The sequence below is a fragment of the Mauremys mutica genome, chromosome 17, assembly GCF_020497125.1.
Source record: "Mauremys mutica isolate MM-2020 ecotype Southern chromosome 17, ASM2049712v1, whole genome shotgun sequence".
NCBI lineage: Eukaryota > Metazoa > Chordata > Testudines > Geoemydidae > Mauremys > Mauremys mutica.
In genome coordinates, this window is record NC_059088.1 from 16,641,280 (window position 1) to 16,655,609 (window position 14,330).

A 14,330-nucleotide genomic window follows, 5' to 3' on the forward strand; every position below is an offset into this window, starting at 1 on the left:
CAGCACAGGTGACCGTGCAGAGCTCATCAGCAGAGTTGACCATAGAGTCCCAGAATCGCAAAAGAGCTCCAGCATGGACCGAACAAGAGGTACGGGATCTGCTCACTGTATGGGGAGCCGAATCCATGTTAGCTGAACTCTGTTCTAGTAAACAAAATGCCAAAACATTTGAAAAAGTCTTCAAGGGCATGAAGAACAGAGGCTATAACAGGGACTTGTGGCAGTGCCACGTGAAAATTAAGGCGCTCAATCAAGCCTACCAAAAAACCAGAGAGGCAAATGGCCAGTCTGGGTCACAGCCCCAAACATGCCGCTTCTATGATGAGCTGCATGCCATTCTAGGGGGCGCAGCCACCAGTACCCCAACCCTGCGCTTTGACTCCATAAATGGAGTAGGACGCAACACCGAAGCAGTTTTGGGGGACGAGGAAGATGATGAGGAGGAGGTTGAAGATAGCTCACAGCAAGGAAGCAGAGAAACCAGTTTCCCCAACAGCCAGGATCTGTTTCTTACCCTGGACCTGGAGCCAGTAACCCCCAAACCCACTCAAGGCTGCCTCCCAGACCCTGAAGGAGGAGAAGGGACCTCTGGTGAGTGTACCTTTGTAAATATTAGACATGGTTTAAAAGCAAGCATGTTTAATGATTAATTTGCCCTGGCATTCGCAGCCAGTACAGCTACTGGAAAAGTCTGTTAACATGTCTGGGGATGGAGTGGAAATCCTCCAGGAACATCTCCATAAAGCTCTCCTAGATGTACTCCCAAAGCCTTTGCAAAAGGTTTCTGGGGAGGGCAGCCTTATTCCTTCCTCTATGGTAGGACACTTTACCACGCCAGGCCAGTAGCACGTGGTCTGGAATCATTGCATAACAAAGCATGGCAGCGTATGGTCCAGGTGTTTGCTAGCATTCAAACAACATCTGTTCCTTATCTCTCTGTGTTATCCTCAGGAGAGTGATATCATTCATGGTCACTTGGCTGAAATAGGGTGATTTTATTAAGGGGACATTCATAGGTGCCCATTCCTGCTGGGATGTTTGACTGTGGCTGAACAGAAATGTTCCCCACTGTTAGCCATGTGGTGGGGGGAAGGGGTGAAGCCATCATCCCAGATAATTGGGTGTGTGAGGGGGGGTTAGTTGGGTTTGTGCTGAATGCTAACCCGCAAACCTCAGCCCCTCCTTTTAAATTGCCAACCCATTTTAAATGGCCAACCCAATGGGTGCTTGGTATGGGAAATGAGGGTGCTGCTGTTTGAAACCATTCCCACATGTTATGAAGGTTAAAGAAGCCAAAAGACTGTGGCTTACCACGGCTGCCTGCAAGCCGAATTCTGTTGCCCAGCCCTGCGTGAGTGATCTCTCACACCAAACCGGCAGGCCCTCCCTCAGTAAGAGGCAAAATGCGACCTTGTAACGAAAGCACATGTGCTATGTAATGTTAACAGCAAGGTTTACCATGAAAGAGTGTACCCATTGTCAGGAGTGACGCCAGGGTTTCTGGCGCCCAAGGCAGAATTCAGGGAGCGGCATTTTGTGCACTCCCCATGGGGCGCGCAGGAGCTTCCAGTTCCGCTCCCATCACGCCGCTGAAGAAGGACCCTCCGCCGAAATGCCGCAGGCGACAGCGGCAGTCATTGAGCTGCTCAATTGCCTGCCGCTGTTTTCTGCGGCACGTCGGCAGAAGGTCCTTCTTCGGCAGCGTGATGGGAGTGGAACCGGAAGCTCCCATGCGCCCTGGGGGGAGCGCATAAAATGCCGCCCCCCGAATCCTGCCGCCCTAGGTGACAGCCTAGGGTCGCCTAATGGTAGCGCTGGCCCTGCCCATTGTTCTATAAAATGTGTCTTTTGAACTACCACTCTCCCTTTTTTTTCCTCCACCAGCTGCATATGTTTCTCCTTCCCAGAGGCTAGCAAAGAGTAGAAGGTGAAAAAAACGCACTCAGGATGAAATGTTCTCTGAGCTCCTGCTGTCCTCCCACACTGAGAGAGCACAGCAGAATGCGTGGAGGCAGGCAATGTCAGAATGCAGGAAAACACAATATGAACGTGAAGAGAGGTGGTGGGCTGAAGAGAGTAAGTGGCGGGCTGAAGATGATAGGTGGCGTCAGCTTGCTGACAGAAGGCAGGAGTCAATGCTCAGGCTGCTGGAGCATCAAACTCTTATGCTCCAGTGTATGGCTGAGCTGCAGAAAAGGCAGCAGGAGCACAGACCACCGCTACAGCCCCTGTATAACCAACCACCTTCCTCCTCAAGTTCCATAGCCTCCTCACCCAGACACCAGGGCCTCCAGCCACTCCACCCCAGAGGATTGCCCAAGCAACAGAAGGCTGGCATTCAATAAGTTTTAAAGTGCAGTGTGGCCTTGTCCTTCCTTCCTCCCCTACCCCACCCGGTGCTTCCCTCCACCCCCACCCTTCCCGGGCCACCTTGGAAGTTGTCCCTCTATTTGTGTGGTGAATTAATAAAGAATGCACGAATGTGAAGCAACAATGACTTTATTGCCTCTGCAAGCGGTGATCGAAGGGAGGAGGGGAGGGTGTTTAGCTTACAGGGAAGTCAAGTGAACCAAGGGGGCCGGGTTCATCAAGGAGAAACAAATAGAACTTTCACACCGTAGCCTGGCCAGTCATGAAACTGGTTTTCAAAGCTTCTCTGATGCACAGCACGCCCTCCTGTACTCTTGTAACTGATACTCTGGTATCAGGCTGCACATACTCAGCAGCCAGGCAATTTGCCTCAACCTCCCACCCCACCATAAATGTCCCCCTTACTCTCACAGATATTGAGGCGTGCACAGCAAGCAGTAATAACAATGGGAATATTGGTTTAGCTGAGGTCTATCTGAATCAGTAAACTGCGCCAGCGCCCTTTTAAACGTCCAAATGCACATTCTACCACCATTCTGCACTTGCTCAGCCTATAGTTGAACAGCTCCTGACTACTGTGTATGACTTCATGAGCCATGGCACTAAAGGGTAGGCTGGGTCCCCAAGGATAACTATAGGCATTTGAACATCCCCAACAGTTATTTTCTGGTCTGGGAAGAAAGTTCCTTCCTGCAGCTTTTGAAACAGACCAGAGTTCCTGAAGACGCGAGCGTCATGTACCTTTCCCGGCCATCCCACGTTGATGTTGGTGAAACATCCCTTGTGATCCACCAGGGCTTGCAGCACCATTGAAAAGTACCTCTTTTGGTTTATGTACTCGCTGGCTTGGTGCTCCAGTGACAAGATAGGGATATGGGTTCCGTCTATCGCCCCACCACAGTTAGGCAATCCCATTGCAGCAAAGCCATCCACTATGACCTTCACATTTCCCAGAGTCACTACCCTTGATATCAGCAGCTCTTTGATTGCATTGGCGTCTTGGATCACAGCAGCCCCCACCGTAGATTTGCCCACTCCAAATTGATGCCCGACTGACATCAACTGTGAGGGCTGCTTTCATCTTGGTATTCTGGCGCTTCAGGGCAGGGGAAAGCAAGTCACAAAGTTCCATGAATGTGCCCTTACGCATGCGGAAGTTTCGTAGCCACTGGAAATTGTCCCAGACCTGCAACACTATGCGGTCCCAGCAGTCTGTGCTTGTTTCCTGGGCCCAGAATCAGCGTTCCACGGCATGAACCTGCCCCGTTACCACCATGATGTGCACATTGCCGGGGCCTGCACTTTGTGAGAAGTCTAAGTCCATGCCATCACTCTCGTCACCGCGCTGCCATCGCCTCCTCTCCTGGTTTTGCTTTTGCAGGTTCTGGTTCTGCATATACTCCAGGATAATGCGCGTGGTGTTTACAGTGCTCATAATTGCCATGGTGATCTGAGTGGGCTCCATGTTCCCAGCGCTATGGCATCTGGACTGAAAAAAGGCGTGAGATGATTGTCTGCCGTTGCTCTGACGGAGGGAAGGGCGACTGACGACATGGCTTACAGGGAATTAAAATCAACAAAAGGGGTGGTTTTGCATTAAGGAGAAACACAAACAACTGTCACACAGAATGGCCCCCTCAAGGACTGAACTCAAAACCCTGGGTTTAGCAAGCCATTGATTTCACGGAGGGGGAGCAAATGAATACAAAACAAATCGGGTCAATTTCTTGTTTTGATCCACTCCATCTATCTTTTACATCTTAGGCTGGCAGCAGACGATGCAGTACAATTGCTAGCCATTGTCATCTCCTGGATGCTCGGCAGAAGATGCTGCATTACGATTGCTAGCCATCGTCATCTCTGGCTGCTCGCCAGAAGATACTGCAGTAAGACTGCTAGCCATCGTCATCTCCTGGCTGCTCGGCAGAAGATGGGAATGACCTGGCTGAGTCACTCCCACATCTGCCCAGGCACCCCTGACCGACCTCACCAAGGTCAGCTAAAAGAGCACCCAGGAATACGATGACAATGGCTACCAGTCGTAATGCACCGTCTGTTGCCAAAAGGCAATGAGCTGCTGCTGTGTAGCAATACAATCCCACGCCTGCCAGCACCCAGGAGACGTACAGTGATGGTGAGCTGAGTGGGCTCCATGCTTGCAGTGGTATGGCATCTGCTCAGGTAACCCCGGAAAAAAGGCGCGAAACGATTGTCTGCCGTTGCTTTCACGGAGGGAGGGAGGGAGAGGGGGGCCTGATGACATGTACCCAGAACCACCCACGACACTGTTTTTGCCCCATCAGGGATTGGGATCTCAACCCAGAATTCCAATGGGTGGCAGAGACTGTGGGAAATGTGGGATAGCTACCCACAACTACCCACAGTGCAATGCTCCGAAAGTCGACGCTAGCCTCAATACTGTGGACACAGTCCGCTGAGTTAATGCACTTAGAGCATTTTGTGTGGGGACACACACAATTGACTGTTTAAAAACGATTTCTAAAAAAACAACTTCTATAAGTTCGATCTAATTTTGTAGTGTAGAATAAAGAAATAAAGCAAAATAAAGTAATTTCGCATTCTTTCGGGAAGAGTATACATGTTTTTCCCCCTGAACACAGTCCTTTTTCAAAGGGAGGAGAGATGTGATGGACTATGAAAACATCACTATTATTTTTTATGATCATTATATGTGACTTGGTTTCCCTTGTTTGGTTTGTATTGCTGCTTGCTGGCATGCATAGAGTTAAATCAAAGGGGGTGGCATAAGCATGAAAGGGGGTCAAGTCTGTGAATTTGCCAACGTGCCAGTTAGATTTTAAAGCTGAAATCTAACAAACCAGGTTTACCAATTGGATGAGTGTTATAGCCATTTTATCTGATAGGATAGAACCAGTTTATGGAGTCTGTGCAAGCCTCCCTAGGGGTCGGTACCTCTCTGGAGGTGTTTGCAAGCTGTGTAGTTCACCTTCATCACTGCTTTGGTTCTGGGGAGCTGTGGCATGCAACCCCTGGCCCACAGTCATCTGTGAGCTAGTCATACACTTACTACTGTAATTCACAGGCCGATGGGGCTGCAATATCCGTCACCTCTCCCCCATAAAGGAGGGGGTGAACCTAGGGCGCCCAGCCAACCTCCTAGAGGACCCCATGTCTTATTCCATGGATGGTGTTTCAGCCGGTCTCTTTCATAACTTCACATTTCAGCTCACCAGATAACAGCCATTCTGCTGACAAGCCGACACACAGCATTCATCAAGTTGTGCAGCGTCCCTGTGTATTTTCTCTCATTAGAACCTAGGGGGTAGATCTCGAGGGGGGAGCTCTCACAAGCCCCCTCTTGCCCCTGTCGCCCCAAAACATTCGGGCATGAATTTAAGACCCGACCCTCTGTTGGAATTATTAATATGGGAAACCACCACACTCTAATTTAACCATAAATTCCTTTATTAAATCCAAAGGCCAAATGGTACATACAATTGTTCTAAACAGGCCTACAAAGCCTAACTAAGAAGCAATTTACTGCACCCAAAGAGCACCAAAACATTTATAAAGTGTAACCCTTCTGCTAGGTGGAGCCAGCAGCAACAAGGGCCAGGTTCAATATCTAGGGGTTCCTTTTCAACAATACAACACAAAACCAGCTCGAGCCCCCACCCAGTGACCTGGGACAATTACACACTACCCCTTGGGTGCCTCTAAGAGGCAATACTTCCCACTCACAAGCAAAGAGTCTGAGTGTAGCAAAAACTTTTAATAAAAAGATGGAATTAACTCAGCATAAATTTGGGAAAACACCACAACTAGGGCTCATAAACACACACATAAACACATACCCCCAAGTAAGTTGGGCAGTGTCCTTTTCCCCTCAGTCTTAAGTCCAGCAACCCAAAAGTCCCTTTAATGTGCCTGTCCCTTCTCTGTACTGGTATACTCACAGTTGCTGTCCTTGGCCAGTGCAGCCCCAGGGTTCAGTGGTTCATCCACAGAGTTTACCTCCGAGGGTGAAGGCAGGGAGGAATAAGGCTGGGGGGGGTGAAGTAAGGAGGCATCTCACATGCTTCACTGCTTGGCCACTTAACGTCCAATTGCCACACCTCTGGGGGGCTTTGGCCCTCTCCACCAGCCTCTCGGCCCGCCACCCTGCCACCCACTTGCCATGCCTCTCCACCAGCTCCACACTCACCAAGATGTCTTCAGAGCCCCCCAAGTTCTCAGTGATTTCAGCTGCTAGTAAGGCAGTCTCTTGCAATATAGACGCTATCCTAAAAGAAGTCTAATACCTAGACCAAAGTATCTGTGATTTCATCTTTAAGTGAGCTTAACTATTATTCTACAGAAAAGCATTAAATAGCATCTAATACTCTTAAATCATTCCTCCACTCTTTTCAGTCACTGGCTTTTGGAACCCATTTCCCCTGCATAGTGAGTGCTGTTGAGTTGAGGGTGAGTCCCTCCATTGGGGTATGCCAGGTACAGTTCTGCTGCCCTCAGTTCACACAATAAAGATAACAACACTTTATTACTCCTGCCCCAATAACAAGGAGACTGGGGATCCAAAACCAGCCACAAGTGATCATTTGGGCAAGCAGTCCCATCATGCTGAGCACCTAAGCAGGGTGGGTGTGTCCATGCAAAGGACATCAGCTTCTGAAGTCTTTTTCCACAGCTCACCACTAGATGTCAGGGGAGAGCTCATCCAGACTCTACTTACATAAGCATTTGATCAAGAGTCTTCCAAACAGACTAAACCCAGGGTACTTATAGCCATACTGATCAGCTCCAGCGTGGTCAGGCAGGTATTGCTTTGAGCAGGGGGTTGGACTAGACGTCCACCCGAGGTCTCGTCCAACTGTAATCTTCTATGATTCTATTAGTAATGGACTCTTTAGGTGTTTATTTTTTACACCCTTTACAAACAAGTGATGTGTTGCCAATTCTTGACTTCAGCTATAATCCAGCTGGAGACAGTTCACCCCTATTTCTAGTCTGGATCCAGATAAGATTTACAAGGTCCTTTCTCCCCAGGGCTTTTCCTTCTTGCTGTGCAACAGTTTTCCCATTGCACCTGGGTTCACAGAGGCTTGAACACTGGTGTGTGAGTTGGGGAAGGTCTGTGTCAGCTCATTTTAAGAAAGATTTTCTTCGTTTCGTTTAAAACCATCTGCAGTAACCCCTATTGGCCAAAGTCTTTTTAGACACTTCCCCAGATCTCATCAGGACCACCGGAACCTGTGTAGAAGTTGGGGGCCCACCGGTGCCAGAACTGTGGCCCCACACCCTGCTCCTCCTCTTCTTGCCCCAGAGCTGGAGCATGGTAAGAGCCACCCAATGAGCTGCAAGGGGCTGCAGTGCCTGAGAGCCTCAGAGCAGCCCCTGGCCCGTGTCTCCACCCTGCAGGGGTGCACCACCCAGGGCAGGTGGAGGGTCCAGGGCTCCCCACAGTGGCCCGGGGCTCCCTGGGTGGCTCTTATCACAGCTTGGCTCCAACTTCTGGTCTGGCCAGGGGGAGGGGCCTCGGGAGGGAGAGAAAGAGCAGGGGGTGGGGCCCCATGGCAAGTGGGGGGACTAAAGCCCACCTCAGCCCCCCACCGGGAAGAATCTGGTGCCGCTGGCAGAGGCTGTGCTTCCCGGTGGGGGAGCTGATGATCACCTTTAGCAGCTTCTGCCACTGCTGCTCCATGCCTGCCTGAGGCTACTCTGCCCATGTGAAAAAGCAGGAGGCCACGGCCCCCTGAGCTCTCCAGTTCCAGTGCCGCTGGGTCTCATTAGTTATTCTTTGAACCAGACCTCCTCCATGCCTCATTCCTTCTGGACTTACCACTTACTATTTTCAGAGCCGTCCTGCTACTCGCTAGCCTTTATAATACACAAATATTTCCTCCACCGAGCTTAGCTCACTTTAATTCTTTCCTATTATACTTATCTCACCCCTCCCACCGCTTCTCCTGTCCGGTTCCTTGGATGCTTTGGACCAAAGGGAGAAATACAGCAGGGCAGGCTCCCTGCAAAACGTCTGTCAGCCATGCCCAGCTTTTAACACCAGAGAGGTTGGGCCAGGAAGATTCTTCCAAACTCCCCATTGTCCAGTTCCTTTCTCTGCCCCACCTCCTCCGAGGTTGGGGCTGGGGACCCCTTTGGCTTTCCCGCACCTGGAGGGAGGAAGAATGGTGATGTCCCACCCCACTGGGTGGCCTTTGGAGCCCCCCATGCTGGGTCCAGGCGAGCAGCATTTCTTCCCCCACCCAGCTCAGGGTCCTCCACATTTTCACAGGCCATCAAGCAGGCTTAGACTGCAGGGAGAAATCCCCCTTCTTTCCTGGCTGTAGTTACCTCTGCCAAGCAGCCACCCTGCTCTTCGCCTGGGCATTTCCCACCCTTGGCTGGGTGCCAGGGCTTGGGCAGGGCATGACTCAGTTCTCTACAGGAATGTTCCCAGGAAAGCTGAGATGTGGATTGGTGCCTATCAAGGTCCATTGTTGGTCAAGTACTTCCAATTACTTGAATAACCCCTTCACACTATGTCAACCAAATCTGCTTTTAGGTGCTTTCCACAGCAAACACTTTAAATACAAGCATAGAGCCAATGCTCAGAACTTCAGATATAAAAATGCTACATGCATACGAATCAGATGAATACATTCAGTAGAGCATAACCTTTGCAGAGATATGTTACATGGCATATGTAGCATAAAACATTCCAGTTATGTCATATTTACATTCATAAGCATATTTCTATAAAGCATTATGGGGTGCAACGTCCCCCCCCATCCTCTGTGAGCTATTCCATTTGCATGTTGGCTAACGGAGTGGGGTCTTATTGCCCTCTTCAGCTCTTAAAGCCATGATCCCATTTCCATAATGGCTCTTAAAGTCATAATCCCATAATCCCACAGCACATATCAGGAACTACCTGGCAATGCACCTACAGCCAGCACCCTGACCCCTCCTGGGGCTCCATTGACTGCTGTGCTGTAGGCAGAGGGAAGGCTTTCATGCCAGGGACTGTAACCCAGGGCCGCCCAGAGGGGGGGGCAAGAGGGGCAATTTGCCCCAGGCCCCGAGCCCCACGGGGGCCCCCACCAGAGTTTTTCGGGGCCCCTGGAGCGGGGTCCTTCACTCACTCCGGGGTGCACGGCAAACTCTTGCGGGGCCGGGCACAGGAGCTTCTGTCGCTCCCGGTCTTCGCCGGCGGGGGGATCCTTCCGCTCTGGGGCGGAAGGACCCCCCGCTGGCGAATTACCGCTGAAGACGGAGCGGGACCCGCCGCCGAAGTTCAGCCCGGTCTTCGGCGGAAATTCGGCGGCGGGGGGCCCTTCCGTTCTGGGACCCGCCGCCGAAGTGCCCCGAAGACCCGCGGCGGGAGCCCCCTGCTGCCGAATTACCGCCGAAGACCGGGCTGCGCTTCGGCGGCAGGTCCCGCTCTGGCGGTAATTCGGCGGCGGGGGGGCCCCCGCTGCGGGTCTTCGGGGCACTTCGGCGGTGGGTCCAGGAACGGAAGGGCCCCCTGCCGCCGAAGACCCCGGGCCCCCGGAATCCTCTGGGCGGCCCTGCTGTAACCCACATTTCACACCTGGAAGCATTTGATGAGGTTTCACAGCACGGGGCTTAACTATATCGTAGCTGTCCCAGTGTCTCTCTGTCCAGTGAATATCTTCCCAGTAACAACCCCCATCCACTCCACTCAGATGGATCTTCTCTCAAGAGTGCGCAGCGGTTTGGGGCGTGCACAGCTCAGCACGACCACTACAAGCCATTGGTGGACCAGCTGTGGGGCTCCCTCCCTCCAGAGGTTCTGTGAGTTCGGGGCACAGTTGGCCTCTCCAGCACTGCACTGGGCCTCAGTAGGCAGGCGGTCCCCACTGACCACAGAGAGAACGACGCTTTCCCCCACCCATTCAAGGGACAATAAGGTCCCCAGAGATGTTGCATTGGGCTGCAATATCTGTCTCAGCGCCAGGGCCACCCAGAGGATTCAGGGGGCCTGGGGCAAAGCAATTTTGGGGGCCCCTTCCATAAAAAAAAATTGCAATACTATACAATACTATATTCTCGTGGGGGGCCCTGCGGGGCCCAGCGCAAATTTCCCCACTTGCTCCGCAACCACGGCCGGCCCTGGGAAAAATAAACCTTCTGCATCTCGGCACAAACCCAATTTTGAGAAAACTTCTTTACAAGGTATCACTGGTTCTCAGCATCAGCCAGTGCTAAAAGGCACTAAAGCTCATTAAAAGGGTTGGACAAATATTTTCCTTCAAAACTTTTTCTGGATCGAAAACTAGGGGTTTTTAAAAAGCAGGAAAAAATCATGGACAATGTCTGCTTTCCTTCAAAATTTGTTGTGGTTTTTTTTAATTCAAAAGTTGAAATTAGTCTGCCAAAACCTGCATATGGTTTGGGGTTTCAGAAGTGTGTGGCCAAATATTTGCTGCCTGTTGTGTTTGATTGTTTAAAGAAACAATAAAAAAATTCTGCTTAAAAAAAATCCAAAACTTTTGAACCACCTCAGCTTGTGACCAAACTCCTGAGCCCATCCAGTCAGAGATTTTTCCAGGTTTCTGATACTCTGCTGGCTTCCTTGACTCATATCTGTCTCCATAACTTTGGGTTCATTTAGGTTAGAACCTAAGAACAGCCATACTGGGTCAAACCAAAGGTCCATCCAGCCCAGTATCCTGTCTACCGACAGTGGCCAATGCCAAGTGCCCCAGAGGGAGTAAACCTAACAGGTAATGATCAAGTGATCTCACTCCTGCCATCCATCTCCACCCTCTGAGAAACAATAGCCATTAATGGACTTAACCTCCATGAATTTATCTGTTTCCTAGAGACTGGCTCCATGGGGTCCCTCACAAACTGGAGATGGTTACTGTGGGTTTGTCTTTAGTATAGCTTATGTACATACTCCACGAACTGAGCATTTGAGCTTGTTCCAGAATCTGGGATGATCCTATGTTGTGAAAACTGAAATGCTCAAAATAGCACATGCATGTGAATGGACACAGGGTGCTAAAATTAAATTAACTCAGGGGTTCTCAAACTGGGGGTCAGGACTCCTCAAGGGGTCATGAGGTTATTACTGGGGGTCATGAGCTGTCAGCCTCCACCTCAAACCCCGCTTTGCCTCCAGCATTTATAATAGTGTTAAATATATAAAAAAGTGTTTTTAATTTATAAGTGGGGGGTCACACTCAGAGGTTTGCTATGTGAATGGGGTCACCAGTACCAAAGTTTGAGAACCACTGAATTAACCCCTCTGGAGCCTCAGGAAATGTAGGGGAGGAGGGTCTCCCTTAGTAGGGCTGGGAAGGAGGTAGGTGGTGTAGGATATTGCTCTTCTCATGTGATCCCTCCCCCAGTGGCTAATTTTAAATGAAGCTACCCTCCCGTGACATGAATCTCCCTATGGCACTGAAATTAAATATAGACTATAATTTGGCATTTCAGAAGTGAAAGGGATGGTAGCCCTAATGGAAAAGCTAACAGCTTGGCTCTTCTGCAAACCTCAAACTGCTGAATGAACTGTAGGGTAGGGAAGGCTGTGCCTCCCAGACAGCCTGGCCCTTCCCCCTATCTGACCCCCACCCACTTCCTGCCCCCCTCAGAATCCCCAACCCATCCTGCTCCTTGTCCCCTCACTGTCCCCCAGAGACCCCACCCCCAACCACCACCCCGGGACCCCACCCATGCTCCCTGTCCCCTGACTGCCCTGACCCCTATCCACACCCCCCTGCTGAGTCCTGACAGACCCCCGGAACGCCCACGATCCAAACCCCCCATTCCCTGTCCCCTGACCGCCCCCCCAACCCCCTACCCATTAGCCAACCCCCCGAACCCAGCCCCTTACCCCCGGCTCCCCCCTCACCCGGAGCCTCAGCGCGCCGCATCCAGGAGCGTCCCTGAACAGCGCTGCAGCGTGGCTCTGGAGGGAAGTCAGAGCTCGCAGCCCCGCCGCCCTTACCACACAGCTCTGAGCAGGGAGGGGCTCAGGCCCCGCCGGAGCCACGCTGCAGCTGTCGAGCGAAGCTCCTGGATGCACTGAGGCGGCATCAGGTCAGGCCAGGGAGGGAGCCTCAGCCATTCTCGTGGGGGGCCCCTGCAGAGCCCAGGGCCTGGGGAAAATTGCCCCACTTCCCCGCCCCCAGGCAGCCCTGCCCAGCGCCCACAGAACAGGACACTGCAGTGGCAAAGGGAGCAACATGGTCCTGTCCCCAGTGGGCAACTTGCCCCACACAGGCAGGCCCCAACTGGAGTGAAGGGCTGGAGGTTTCTACTCATGTTTTCATAGAATATCAGGGTTGGAAGGGACCTCAGGAGATATCTAGTCCAACCCCCTGCTCAAAGCAGGACCAATCCCCAACTAAATCCCCAAATCGCCCCCTCAAGGATTGAACTCACAACCCTGGGTTTAGCAGGCCAGTGCTCAAACCACTGAGCGATCCCTCCCCCCTTTCACTGTGAAAGCAGCCTCCTCACCAATGCACAGGGAGCGGCTGTCTCTGAGCAGGTATTCCATGTGTCTAAGGATCTCCTTGCAGTGCACCGGGTCTGTGAGATTCCATCCTTCCTGCCTGCAGCCCCCACTGACAGTTGAGAGGTCTGGATATCTCTGCCCCTAAATTCGGGGCCATGGCCTCCGCCGGCAGCTCCTGAGACCTGTGTCTCTACCGTAGGCAGCTTCCCTCCTGGTTTAACTGGCAGGAAGACAAAAATGACTGACTTGTAAGCCAGGGACACCAGGAGCGTAGGGCAAACTTTGCAGAGCCTGAATTTTTGGCAGCCCAGTTGCCTCCCTGCTCAAAGCTGTCCAGGCCACCCCCAGCTCTAACTGCTAGACCCCACTCTCCTCCCAGAGCTGGGGATAGAACCCAAGAGTCCTGGTTCCCAGCCCCCTGTGCTAACCATTAGAAAGAACTTCTGGACCAAGATACTACAATTCCCACAAGGCACTACTCACATTCTTATTTCCTAGGAAAGGAAACTAAGGCACAGAACTGCTAAGGGGCCGTTCCTGCCCTCACACTGTGACTCAGCTCTCCATTGGAAGCAGAACCCAGGAGTCTTTTTTCTTAAACTCCTTCTGTAACCTGCTAGTCCAGGGTATCCTACACCACCCTCTTGGGGCTGGGAACAGAACCAGCGTCTCTGCCTAGTATACAGCACTGCCTCTTTGACCACATGTTCCCGTTATCAACTCTACCACTGGCTGACACTCCTCAGTCCCTCTTGACATATTTGGTTCGGGGGAGGTCAGCGAGCTCAGGTGGGTTGTACCATTGTGTCCATTGTTCTTTACCCAACAACAACAGCACGCACTGTAGTGTATTGGAATAGGGTGCCAGCCCTTGAAATAGTTCCAGCAGCAGTCAGCACATTCTAGGGTTTTGAAGCCGCCAGAAACCAGCCAGAGCAGCAATGTGCCTGTAGCTCGGCCTTGCATTTAGTGAACGTCAGTATCTGAGCTCTAGCCGTGCCTATGTGGCTTCTCCATATGGTTTTTGCCAGCTTCCAAATCATACAACACGGTGAGCACTGTTATGGGGCTAGCCAGCCATTTCAAGGCACACTGCCCTCCTTCCCGTACTCCGCACACAAAACTGTAAATGTCTCCTCTCTGCCCCAAAACTAGATCAGCCGGACCGAGTCCTCTGATGCGGCTCAGAAAGAATTAGCGCTGGTGATTGAACCTTGGCGGCACCACTCTCCTCTGTGGAACATGTTTCTGATCCAGTGAAACAATTACATTCCTCCAGCTATTAAACAAAAGCAGGTACTGAAATGCCAGAGAAAACCCCCAAATCTCTTATCTTCCACCCCTCAGTGCTTCCCAATTAACCTCTGAGAAGCAGCGAGAGAGAGATTTTTCCAATCTCCCTCCCTCTGTCTCTGCTTCTTTCCTTTATATCAAGAGCAACTGCCAGGCCGTAGACGCTGGTGATTGCTTTTCTCACCGAGTTTTC